The sequence below is a fragment of the Danio rerio genome, chromosome 25 (genome assembly GCF_049306965.1).
Source record: "Danio rerio strain Tuebingen ecotype United States chromosome 25, GRCz12tu, whole genome shotgun sequence".
NCBI classification, from domain to species: domain Eukaryota; kingdom Metazoa; phylum Chordata; class Actinopteri; order Cypriniformes; family Danionidae; genus Danio; species Danio rerio.
The window spans coordinates 15,626,203-15,638,889 of NC_133200.1; the positions used below are offsets into that span (position 1 = coordinate 15,626,203).

General features: G+C 32.0%; 1 protein-coding gene across 3 annotated transcripts in view; it reads left to right on the forward strand.

The window, feature by feature from the left end:
• Nucleotides 1–10,468: 10,468 nt before the first annotated feature.
• Nucleotides 10,469–12,687, forward strand: part of mpped2 (metallophosphoesterase domain containing 2b) — a 44,187-nt gene continuing 41,968 nt past the window's right edge. Inside the window, exon 1 of one of the 3 annotated variants that reach the window (NM_200042.2) lies at nt 10,469–10,739. The gene's annotated coding sequence lies outside the window, so the exon portion shown is untranslated. Of the gene's footprint in view, nt 10,740–10,771; nt 11,466–12,687 lie in introns of those variants that run through there. The other 2 variants (XM_005174308.5, XM_073941820.1) reach the window with 2 other exon arrangements.

Consider the following 12,687-nt stretch of genomic DNA (forward strand, 5'->3'; position numbering starts at 1 on the left):
CCAGACTCACTGTGGTTGTTAAAAATCCCAAGATGTCCTTCCAAAAAGAGTAGGGGTTAAACCATGGCATCCTGGCCAAATTTGCCCACTTCCATCATGGCCTCCTAACCATCCCCATTTCATAATTGACTCTATCACTCTGTCTCCTCTCCACCAATCAGCTGGTGTGTGATGTGCAGTCTAGCAAAATATGGCTGCTGTCACGTCATCCTGGTGGATGCTGCACACTGGTGCAGGATGACGAGAGACCCCCAATGTGTAAAGTGCTTTGAGTGTCCAGAAATGCGCTGCATAAATGTAGGGCATTAGTATTGTTGTTAGGGTGCTGTGGGTAAATTCACAACATTGTGAGTTTAGACACCCTAATCCTTAGGATGAGCAATAATAGTTTTTGAAATGATCTAAATGGCACATTGGATGGGTCTGGTATCTGAAATGTAGCAATATATAAAAGCTAAAGGGAATTTCTTCTCATTGTTAGCATTAAAAATTGAGTAATCCTACTTCTTTACACAGCCAAAGAAAACAGCAGCCACGGTACTGTACATGCCAGCTTGGTCAGTCATCGGCGTGTTTATCCACGATCAATAACTGTACATTGATCATTGGAGTTCCTATGACCCTCATTCATCCAGTACAGTCCCCTTGACAATACACACATCCTGCTGTTTTGACTTACATGCCGAAAACGCACATTTACTATTGACGGCATGTCATTCGCAATGACTGACAGCTGCGCTTGAGAAAAGCCCTTTCTGTTCTCATTCATTGGAATAGCCAAATGCCCCATTATTATACTTCTCAGACCTCCAGTAATTATCGAAAAGGTCAAAGGGCACCAGGCCTTCCTCCTCCGAGGGGGTTAAACGGCATGCCGGAGTATCAAAGACCCAGGAAGTGACAGCACCATGTCACCTTTGACACAATGACAAATATTCATGTTCATGAAAGACGCATAAACTGGGTTGCACAATCAATAGAGCAGTCAATGACAGACATATTCACATTTCATATTTAGCATTGGTTGAGTCCAGTATGAGGTCAAATATACATTTCTGTCCACCTACTTAGCATGCATTATGAGAATAACCTTGGTTAAATTTTAAACAATCAGTGAAGTGGTTAAAAAAACTGCTGGGCATTATGAGATGTCATTATTCTCCTCACAGCAACTTATTGGAATTAACTAATACCATCAACAATACATAAATATTCTAAAAACTTGAAAGGGGTCTTTCTGCTGCAACATTACAATTTTATTTTCAATATCACTGTACCATAGGGAATAAAAAGGAAAATATTGTATGTTATTGTTTGTGGTACTAGTGTCACACAAATTACCAAGCGTGATGATATTTTCAAGGTAAAAAAACAACAACAACAACAAAACGACAAAACGCTGAATGTACATCTCACTCAGTTTTTAATAGATACATGGTTTATATGAAAATATTTATTTTATTTTATCTATTTTAATAAGGATATTTTAATTTAAGTAAATTTTAATCAAAAAAGTTAAGCAGGACATTTTAATTTAATTATATGTCATTTTAATAAGGGCATTTTATTAATAATAATTACATTTTATTTATTTTTATGAGGATATTTTAATTTAATTTAATTATATTTCATTTTTAATAAGGACATTTTATTTTATTTACTTACATTTTACTTTATATTTTAATAAAGATATTTTAGCTTATTTTCATTTTATTTAATTATTTTTATTTTAATAATGACATTTTAATTCAATTTTAATTTAATATTTTGTAATAAGGACATTTAAATAAAATGTAATTACATTTCATTTTTAATAAAGACATTTTTCTTTTATTTTCATTTTTTATAGGGACGTTTTAAATTAATTACATTTTTTTATAAGGATATTTAAATTTATTTTAATTTAATTTGATTTAATTATTTTTAATAAGGACATTTTTAATTTAATTCACTTACATTTTATTTTATATTTTAATAAGGATTTTTAAATTTATTTTAATTTTATTAATTTTTTATTTTAATATGGACATTTTAATTTAATTTTAATTAAATATATTTTTAAAAAGGACATTTTAATTTAATTTAATTACATTTCATTTTTAATAAGCACATTTCAACTTAATTGTATTAGTTTTTATTTTTTAATAAGGAGACTTTAAATTAATTATATTTTTTGTAATAATATTTTAATTTAATTACAATTCATTTTTAATAGGTACAATTTAATTTACTTACATTTTCTTTTATATTTTAATAAGGATATTTTAATTTAATTTAATTACATTTTAGTTTATTTAAATGGGGACATTTGAATTTAATTTTAATTTAATATGTTTTTTAATAAGAACATTTAATTTGATTTGTAATAAGGACATATCAATTTAATCAAATTGTTTTTAATAAGGATATTTTAATTTCATTTAATTACATTCTTAATAAAAATATTTTAATTTACTTTAATTTAATTTTAATAAGGATATTTTAATTTTATTTAATATTTAATAAGGATATTTTAGTTTTATTTAATTACATTTTATTTTATTTTAATGAGGGCATTTTAATTAAATATTTTTATAAGAACATTTTAATTTCAATTAATTTTTAATAAGGACATCTTAACTTAATTTAATTTAATATTTTTTAATATGAAAATTTTAAATTATTACATTTTATTTAATTTTTTTAATAAAGAAATTTTGGTTTCACCTCATTTAATATTATTTAATTTTATTAATTATTTCACCCACCTAATATTCACAGTGCATGGCAGGAAACGCAGTTGATATTAATTCAGCTGCTGTTTCATTGTGAAATGAATGCATGGTTGTAAGAAAAGAGGATCTAAGGAAGTGTGAACCTGCGCTGCCCTTTACTAATTACCAGCCTCCCTCGACTCAATTAATTTGGTAAAGGGGCGACTCCTGCAAGCTGCTGCGATTGTGAGCTCTCTGCAGGGGGACAGCAAATGCCCAGTGACCATTGGAGAAGACCCAAACCCCACTGCATTATGTGGAATTAGTGTGTATTGATTCATCCTTTCTAGATTATAGATTTGCTTCCTTATTCATTACTTTAGAGGTCAGCTAACGGTCTTTTTTTTTAAAAGTGATCTGTTTTATTGTACTGTACTTTGTTTGTGGTTTTAATCATTTAAATATAGTGTTCTATCATTTTACACTAAAAACAAACATTGGTGTACTTCAGGAACTGTTTTGTACTGCAAATTGCTAATAGATTTGACAAAAAAAATCTGCCTTATTGTTACAGCTTTATTACAAAATAGATTAAATTGATTTATTTCCTCAAAATTCTACACACAATACCCCATAATGACAATGTGAAAAAAATAGTTTTTTTAAAATTGTTAGAAATTTATCAAAAATGAAAAAGCTGAAAAATCACATGTACACAAGTATTCACAGCCTTTGCCGTGACGCTCTAAATTGAGCTCAGGTACATTCTGTTTCCACTGATCATTCTTGAGATGTTTCATCACCTGTGGTAAATTCAGTTGATTGGGCATGATTTGAAAAGGCATGCACCTGTCTATATAAGGTCCCAGGTTTGACAGTGCATGTCAAAGCACAAACCAAGCATGAAGACAAAAGAATTGTTAGACAGGATTGTCTCATGGCACAAGGCTGGGGAAGGTTACAGAAATATTTCTGCTGCTCTGAAAGTTCTAATGAATCAGCAATCCACCAATCAGGTCTGTATGGTAGAGTGGCCAGACGGAAGCTACTCCCTGCCTGAAATTTGCCAAAAGACATCTGAAAGACTCTCAGACTATAAGAAACAAAATTCTCTGGTCTGATGAGACTAAAATTGAATTCTTTGGACTGAATGCCAGGCGTTACTTTTGGAGAAAACCAGGCACCACTCATCACCAGGCTAATACCATTCATACAGTAAAGCATGGTCAGGGCAGCATTATGCTGTGGGGATGTTTTTCAGCAGCAGGAACTGGAAGACTAGTCAGGATAGAGGGAAAGATGAATGCAACAATGTACAGAGACATCCTGAATGAAAACCTGCTTCAATGTGCTCTTCACCTCAGACTCGGGCAACGGTTCATCTTCCAGCAGGACAATGACCCAAAGCACACTGCCAAAATATCAATAGAGTGGCTTCAAAACAACTCAGTGAATGTCCTTGAGTGGCCCAGCCAGAGCCCAGACCTTAATCCTATTGAACATATCTGGAGATATCTGATAATACACTGTTGCTTCCCATCCAACCTGATAGAGCTTGAGGGGTACTGCAAAGAGTAATGGGCAGAAATTCCCAAACTTGTGCCAAGCTTGTGGCATCATATTCAAAAAGACTTGTAACTTGTAATTGCTGCCATTGGTGCATCAACAAAATATTTAGCAAAGGCTGTGAATACTTCTGTACATCTGATTTCTCAGGTTTTTTATTTTTTAATAAATTTGCAGCAACTTCAAAAACTCTTTTTTCACTTTGTCATTATGGGATATTGTATGTAGGATTTTGAGGAAATAAAATAATAGTATTAAAAAAATAATAAAATAATAAAAAAGAATAATATATATATATATATATATATATATATATATATATATATATATATATATATATATATATATATATATATATATATATATATATATATTTATTCATTAATAAAAGACAAAGCACATTAGTTACAAGCCATGAAATAAATGGGTTTCATAGCATAGTGCAGTGTTCAACATCCGATGTAATTATTTTGGTTCATCCCGACTTATTACTAAAGAAGTATTGATCATTATCCTTCGGCTTAGTCACTTATTTATCAAGGGGTCACCACAGTGGAGTGAACCACCAACTACTTTGGCACATTTTACACAGTGGATGCACTTCCAGCATCAACCCATTACTGAAACACCCTGAAAAAACTCACATGAACATGGGGAGAAAGTGCAAACTCCACACAGAAATGCCAACTGACTCAGCCGGAACTCGAACCAGCCAACCTTCTTGCTGAAAGGCAACAGTGCTAACCACTGAGCCACTGGGCTGCATTTCAAATTTTACTTTCAGTTTTTAAAGCGTGTTCGAACATAAAACAGAGTATCTGAATAGCTCAAAACAACCAACAGCTGTATGCTACATAAGTTACAGCACATCTCCTGAGGCAGAACCATCTCAACATGAGAGGATTTGATCTCAATCCATTTACTGAGATCACGCATTGCATATTTCACGTCTTATAAAGCTATGTGCCCAACAAAAGGCACCTAGCATTGCTATAAAACAAACCAAAACAGCCAAGCAACCACCCACAACCCAATATTCCCCAAAACAAGCTGTCTTTGAATGGAAAACAGCAGTAATGATCAGACGCTTAGAACAGAAAAGAGAGCAGCGCTGCCATGCCAGACTCTGTCAGTTTAGAGCTGGATGACAGAAGGAGCGCAAGCCTGAACAGCCTGGTTGCCATGGAAGAGATTTTTTTTCTTTTTCAGCTTTGCTTTCCCTGCCTCCATCACCCTCTGTTCTTCAAAGAAAAAGCCTCTTCTCTCATTCAAACACATGCGGGTACACAAGCTCAGTCAATAATGATGGTCGTGGTCATGCAGGAATTGAAAAAGCAGATCGGTACATATGACAAAAAGACTTGGTTTGGTCAATTTCAGTTTATAGTGTCGTTACTTAATTTTATAACGTAGGAATCATTTATGGTAAGGGGTTGAATTATTAGATAATAATACACACCTAAGATGGCGTTACACATCAGGAGTGCATTATTTTTGGCAACACTTTAGTTTAAATAACAATTTACACCATTTAAAATTGGTTTATTCCATGCAAGTTTTTGTAAATTAAACAGAATTTAACTGTAATATGAACTGTATTTTACTGTAGAATAGCTATGCTACTGTATTTTAAAGTTGCATTGTAAAGATTACTGTCCCTTAAGGTAATAATATTCATACAATTCTGCAAATACATACAGCAAGATAAACGGTGCTGTAAATGTAAATACAGTATTTTACTGTAATTGATTTACAGTAAGTTACTGGCGAACTACTGCCAGTAAGTTACTGTAGATATTACAGGAAATTGTTAACAGTGTATTATTAAGATGTTTACTGTTTACTGCACTTATACAGTATGATCTTATTTTACATCCCTAATCCTACCCAATACCTAAACCCATCTACTATTTTACTGACTAATAATAAGCAGCTAATTAGTTAAAAGTTTGTTAATTGTTAGTTAATAGGTTGAATTGTACATTAAATGAAACTGTGACCTTATTTTCTAATAATTCAATGGATGAGAGTCAATTATTCCACTTCTACTATGGTTACCACACATAAAGACACTGTTCAGATTTTAAGACATTTGTCTGTTTTTTGTCTTAAAACTTCTCCTGTACTGTATGTACACTGTTAGAATTTTTTGTGAACAGTACTTAACTGTAATATGTAATATGAACTATTTTACTGTATGACATTTATGCAGTGTTTTACTGATTTTTAAAATTGTATTGTGGGAAACATCCTCTTGGCACCATTAAAGCAGTATTCTTAAATTTCCTGTGTATCAAAATACAGTAAACACAAATGAGCGTGAAACTTGGCCAATCATGAAAAATACAGTAATTTATCGTTCGGACCATTTTACATGAAATAGATAAATGGACAATGAATTACAAGTTATTTTTTATTGTATGGAAAATATATTACAGGTGAGAAGACTACTGTATGTTTTACAGTAAAACTGTAAATACATGTACAACAAAATAAATGGTCATTTACGACAGGCGGTTCATATTAATACACACCAAAGATGGTGTTACACCTCAGGTGTGAATTAATTTCTGATAAGTCAATGAATCAGAGTCAGTTACACTTATACTATGGTTACCACACAAAACGACACTGTTCAGATGTTGTATTATAAGACATTTGTCTCTTTTTTGTCTTTAAACTTCTCTTGTGTGTACACTGTTAACAATGTTTGTATACTACACAGTGTTTAACTGTAATATGAATTGTATTTTGCTGCATGACAGTTATGCAGTGTTTTACTGTATTTTAAAAGTTGTATTGTTGGAAATATCCTCTTTGTACGTTACATTTTTTTAAAGTTCCTGTGAATCAAAATACAGTAAACAAAAATCATAAGAAATAATTTATCGTTTGGACAATTTTACAGTAAATCGATAAATGAACAATGAATTACAAATTCATATTTATTTATTATTGTATGAAAATATATTACAGGTGAAAGGACTAAAACTACTGTATATTTTACAGTAAAACTGTAAATACAGTTTGTAAAGATGACCAGAAAATACTTTGTAAAGACAAATCTGTAAACACATTTACAACAAGATGGATGGTCATTTACGACAGGTTATTGAATTATTAGGTATTAATGCACCTGTACGGTGCCGTTTCACCCTTAGGTGTGCAGTAGTTTCTGGTTATGGAGCAAAATCCGTTATTATGTTTATACTATGGTTACCACACACAAAGACACTGTTCAGATGTTGTATTTCAAGAAATTTGTCTTCAAACTTATGTGAGTACACTGTTATTTATGCAATACTGTATGTTACTGTATTGTAAAGTTGCATTGTGGAAAATTGGCACCATTAAAACAAAATTTTCTGTGAATCAAAATACAGTAAACAAAAATAAGCGTGAACTACTGGATATTTTACAGTAAAGATAAACAAATTTGTAAATCAACAAGATAAATGGTACTGTAAATATTAATTACAAGTCTGATAGAACATTTCTGAAAAAATGCTGGCATTACAATACTGTAAGAATTTCGAAAATAAATCTATATTTTTCTTATAAAATTTCCCTCAAATAATTATTTGGGGGGGGGGGGGGGGGGGGGCAACTTTCTTTTACAGTGAATCCACTTACATTTGTACAAAAACTTAATTCGATTTTTGTTGGGACGACCTAAATATATTGTGTGGAACCCTGCATTTTTTTTGTGTTTATTCAGCTTCTTCTTTTAAAATTTAATGCATTTATAATTCAAAGTGTTTTGCAAAGCATTTAGAAAAAAAAAAGGGGGGGGGGGGAATATAATATACAGTGGTCAAATACAATTAAATACAATAAAAAAAATTTAAAGTTATAAATTGATGAACATATATGTAAAATATTTCTTTATAATGAATTTCTTGTTGTAATTAAAAACAGCATGAACTAAATGAATAACCGATTATGTAAAATAATGCAAAATCAAAAAATCCCAGTTCCAGCTTTATATTCTACAAGCAATTATTTTGAACATTATATTCAATGTTGTGTAAACGCTGAGGTGATCCACCGAGTGTATCCGCTGCTTCTGTATGCAGCTGTCTAATGTTTTTTTTTATTTTGGTAAGGAGTCTGTTACAGTAGTCCACCCTGCTGCTAATGAAAAATGAGTTGCCTAGAGCTCTGTAATGTTGACACAGCCGCTGCTCTTATCAACCAGATGTCATGCCTGCATTTATGAACTCTATAAACTGATGCAGATTTATTAGCCATAACAATTATTTCACTGATAAGTGAAAGTGATCGTTTTTGATGCTGTGTTATGATTTCTTAAAGGCTGTAGTCAGTGTTGGTGCAAATATATTTAGCACATTAATTTGCCATATTGGATGTAACTGTTATATTTATTGAGAATTGAAAGGCACCGTTCACTGTAAAGCTGCTTTAAAAGAATAGAAATAGCCATACTTTATAGAGGAATTTATTCTTTAGAAATAATATCAGTTTCTATAATTATTATTATGTATAAATATATAGTTAAATATATATTGGCTATACTTATTTGTTTTGTTTTTTTAACTTTTGTTGCTTTATTAATAATAATTGAATAATCTGATTATTTACATGGTAATAGTGAGAAAACTACTCTTTGTAAATCTTAAAACAATTTAACAGTTTAATTTAAAGGTTTTGTTTTATTTTGTGTTTTCTAAATTATTACTCTTATTATTATTACTTTTATGGGAAGAACATGATTAATATTATTTAAGATACTTTACATACTATTTTGATAGTGTTTTTAATTTACTGGTGCTTTAAGGCATTATTCTTAGCAGAAAACACTTTTAGTGTAATGTTTAATATTTGTGTTTAAATAATGTAAAAATCAATCATTTAATTTAGGAAACATTATCAAGTTATACCAATTAATGTTTATTCATTGCTTCATTTCGCTTAGTCCCTTTATTAATCTGGGGTCACCACAGCGGAATGAACCACCAACTTACCCAGCATATGTTCTATACAGCGGATACCCTTCCAACTGCAACCCATCACAGGGAAACATCCATACACAATCATTCCAATTAAGGGTTATTGTTATTCTTAATTAATGTTTATTTTTCAAACAATTGTTTGCTTTTTGAATATTTCAATATTGATATTTTTTAGTTTGTGTGTGTGATATTTGGAAATATGTTATATGTGTAGGCCTGTATAGCCAGCATATTAAAAGGGGTAGTTCTTTTTTCTCAAAAAGTGGACCTTTTTGCAGTTATCCTCCTCAAATGATGAGGTTCAAATGCTGCATTTTAGTAACATTTTAAGCATACATTTGTGCTGGATTAGTTAGTCGGATGGTTCTCATTACCACACTTTTTGATGCAACAAAAATACTTACTACATTTTTGTCAAATTTCTTATCTTACTATTTTTTGTTTACAAAAATGTATGTGTATTTAGAAATGTGCATTTAAACTGGAGGTTGTTACAGTTTATATATTATGTAATGAGATAAGAATTAAAAAATATGAAAAAGTACTTATTTTTTAAATGCTAATGTATTATCTTTATCATTAAAAAAGGGAATCTGTTAAAACTTGTTTTAAATTAAAAACTGTAGTCTATATGCAAATAACAAACAGGCCAGCTAATTTCCTCAGTCAGAATTCATCCATTTAAATACTCTTTTTGGTTATTTTATTGGTTTTTCTTCTTAAAGCCTTCTTCTATTGGTTAGTTTCACAATTTATAATGGCATACTTACACAAATGTAATAAATGAGCTTATATAGGGGCCAAAATCTGGACTTTGTCAGAAGGGGGTGGGTCTTCGAACCACCCGATGTCTTCTGGCCTTTCTGATTTATACATCTTATTTTATTAATATGATAATCCATATGCAATTTTAAATAACATTTTAACATTAAACTATTTAATATAATATAAAAGCTAATAATTAAGTATAACAGCATATAACTCTAATCACAATTCAGTAAAATATGCTGTTTTCCAAACCAAGATAAACAAAAAAAATAAATAAATAACATTAACTTCAGCTGTTACTAAACAAATTTAGACCACGCTGAACCCAAAATCCCACCATTCTCCCTCACCACGCGTCTGTTTTTATTGTAAAACAAATGCAAATCAAGCTGCAAAAATCATTGGCTGTCTGACCTATCTCGTGCGTTTCCGGTGAAAGGTGCCACCCAATGGCTGTCCGTGTCTTACCCCTCGATTCCGCTGCACTGCTCTCTGACCCCAGTGGCAAAGCGCGCTTACTGCACTCGTCTCTCTCGGGCTCCCCCTCTTCTCTTCTGTCTCCCTCCTTCCTTGGCTGTCGCATTTCAGTGAGAGTGCTGGAGGAGAGAGACCCTGGGGGTCGAAGGTTCTGCCCTGCCCGCCGCGACCCCAACCCTTTACGGCTTCCGAAACATCCGATGCCCGCCGCCTTTGACACATCAGCGGACCACCTCCAAGCGCTTTTGGGCCAAAAGAGAAGGTACACACAAGTCGCTTTTGAAGAAGCTCGCTGGGGGGAGAAATAGCGAGGCACAAAGCGGTAGCTGGGTGTCATGTTCGAGGGAAACCACTTTGAGTTGAAACGTTTGTAACGTTACTATTATTTGTTAATACAGCGGATATATTGTAACATTTCGCGGCGATATATTGAAATATTTTCGCGCCGTCAAGTTTCTGTCGCGTTTGCCGTCTAAATGAAAGAATTCTGCTGGTATTTAGTGTTTTATATGTGCTCCTGCTTTGTTTTGTGCCTTATTTCAATGATCGTTTTTGATTCCGCCGCCTCGATAGTAAGCAGGACAGATTTGCGTTAACGTTAACCGCACGATGAAAAATAGACTTTCCTCGTGCAGTCTGGAAACTGGGTTTTGTTGACAGATCATTATGGAGTCAGAGGCTGATGGTCTTTAAGTGTTATTAATGTGCTCGGTCTGAAGTCGTCCGGGGAGGGCGAGCAAAGTTCAAGTTTATGGCAAAAGGTTAACTTAGTTAGCCCGCCCGAGACTGTGAGCGTGAGGCGGTGCAGAGCAACAAAATAGATGAAGGCAGGTAACAATGAGGGAGATTTAATAGCCTTGTTTAACTGGGCATTATTAAAAGCGAATTGCGCTTTTGTCTTTGTTATAAAGAAGGCTGCAGCATTGTGGGAAAGCTCCATTTGACAGTTTGAAATCCACATTGCAAAAGCAGGAAGAGCAAATCTGAGGTTTGCAACCAGGGCCATAGAAAGGATGTAGAACATGTAATCATGTACATTATAATTGAAACATTGATTGTTATTATTACACAGTGCATGCTGGTAGGGAGGTAAGAACCCTTAAGACTACATTGTGTCTTTCTTCTTTCCATTATTCTTTAAATCTGTTTAACACATTTTAATCTGTTTTAATCATTGTTATTTTTTTTTATTTTCTTATACACTTGTCTATTTTATTTCTGTTTATGTAAAGCAATTTGAATTGTCACCGTGTATAAAATGTGCTATTTAAATAAACTTGTCTATAGAGAATTTAAGATTTTATTATTGACTTGATCTGAATTCATTACCGTTGATTCCATAAATTAGTTGGCTAATACATTTAGCCTCTGTGCAACATATTTTAACTATCTTTAAGTTGTCTGTTATATACATTATTTCTTAGCAGTTCTTTGTTTTTCCAAGCAATATTTTCAGAGACTCTGTAAATTCTGGCCATCTATCAAATGTTTTATGTTGTCCATATAAAAGTATGAACTGATAAACCTCTAACTTGTGTTGGTATAAAAAAATAAAGATTTACACACTTGTCTAGGGGAAATAAAAGGACATGTTGATTGAGAAAAAGGATATGAAAAAGGAAAAGATATTGTAATATTTTTGCATTTTCATGCTAAACTTTTCCTTGTGAGTGAACTAAAAGTTTTGTGTGTGTTATTTTTTGCCAGCCATCTCATATTTTTACATCAACATGCCCACTTTGGTGTTTTTTATTATTGAGCTCAATTATGCTTTTCAAGTATATATAAATTATTATAATTTATAACAGATATGAACATTTATAGTAAAAACAACTATACTGTGATTGCTGAATATTTATACATTCTCACTCGATCATTACCTTGTTGTTTAATTGAATTCGGATTTGTATCATTGCAATGAATAATTATAAAATACAAATGAAAATTTATGCAACTTTACGTCTCCTAAAATGTCTCAGGTTTTCTTCATCAGCTAAATCAATGAGACAATTCAACAACTAACAGCATTTTAAAGAATTTATTAACACATGTGGCTTTAATAAAGTGAACTAATTGGTCTATGGAAGAAACAAGGGCTGCATGATATTGAAAAAATTTGACATTGCATTATTTAGTTTTTCTGCAATATATATATTGCGATATGAATTTTATTTTACCAGATGCATTTGATAGCTCTATTTGGTAAGATT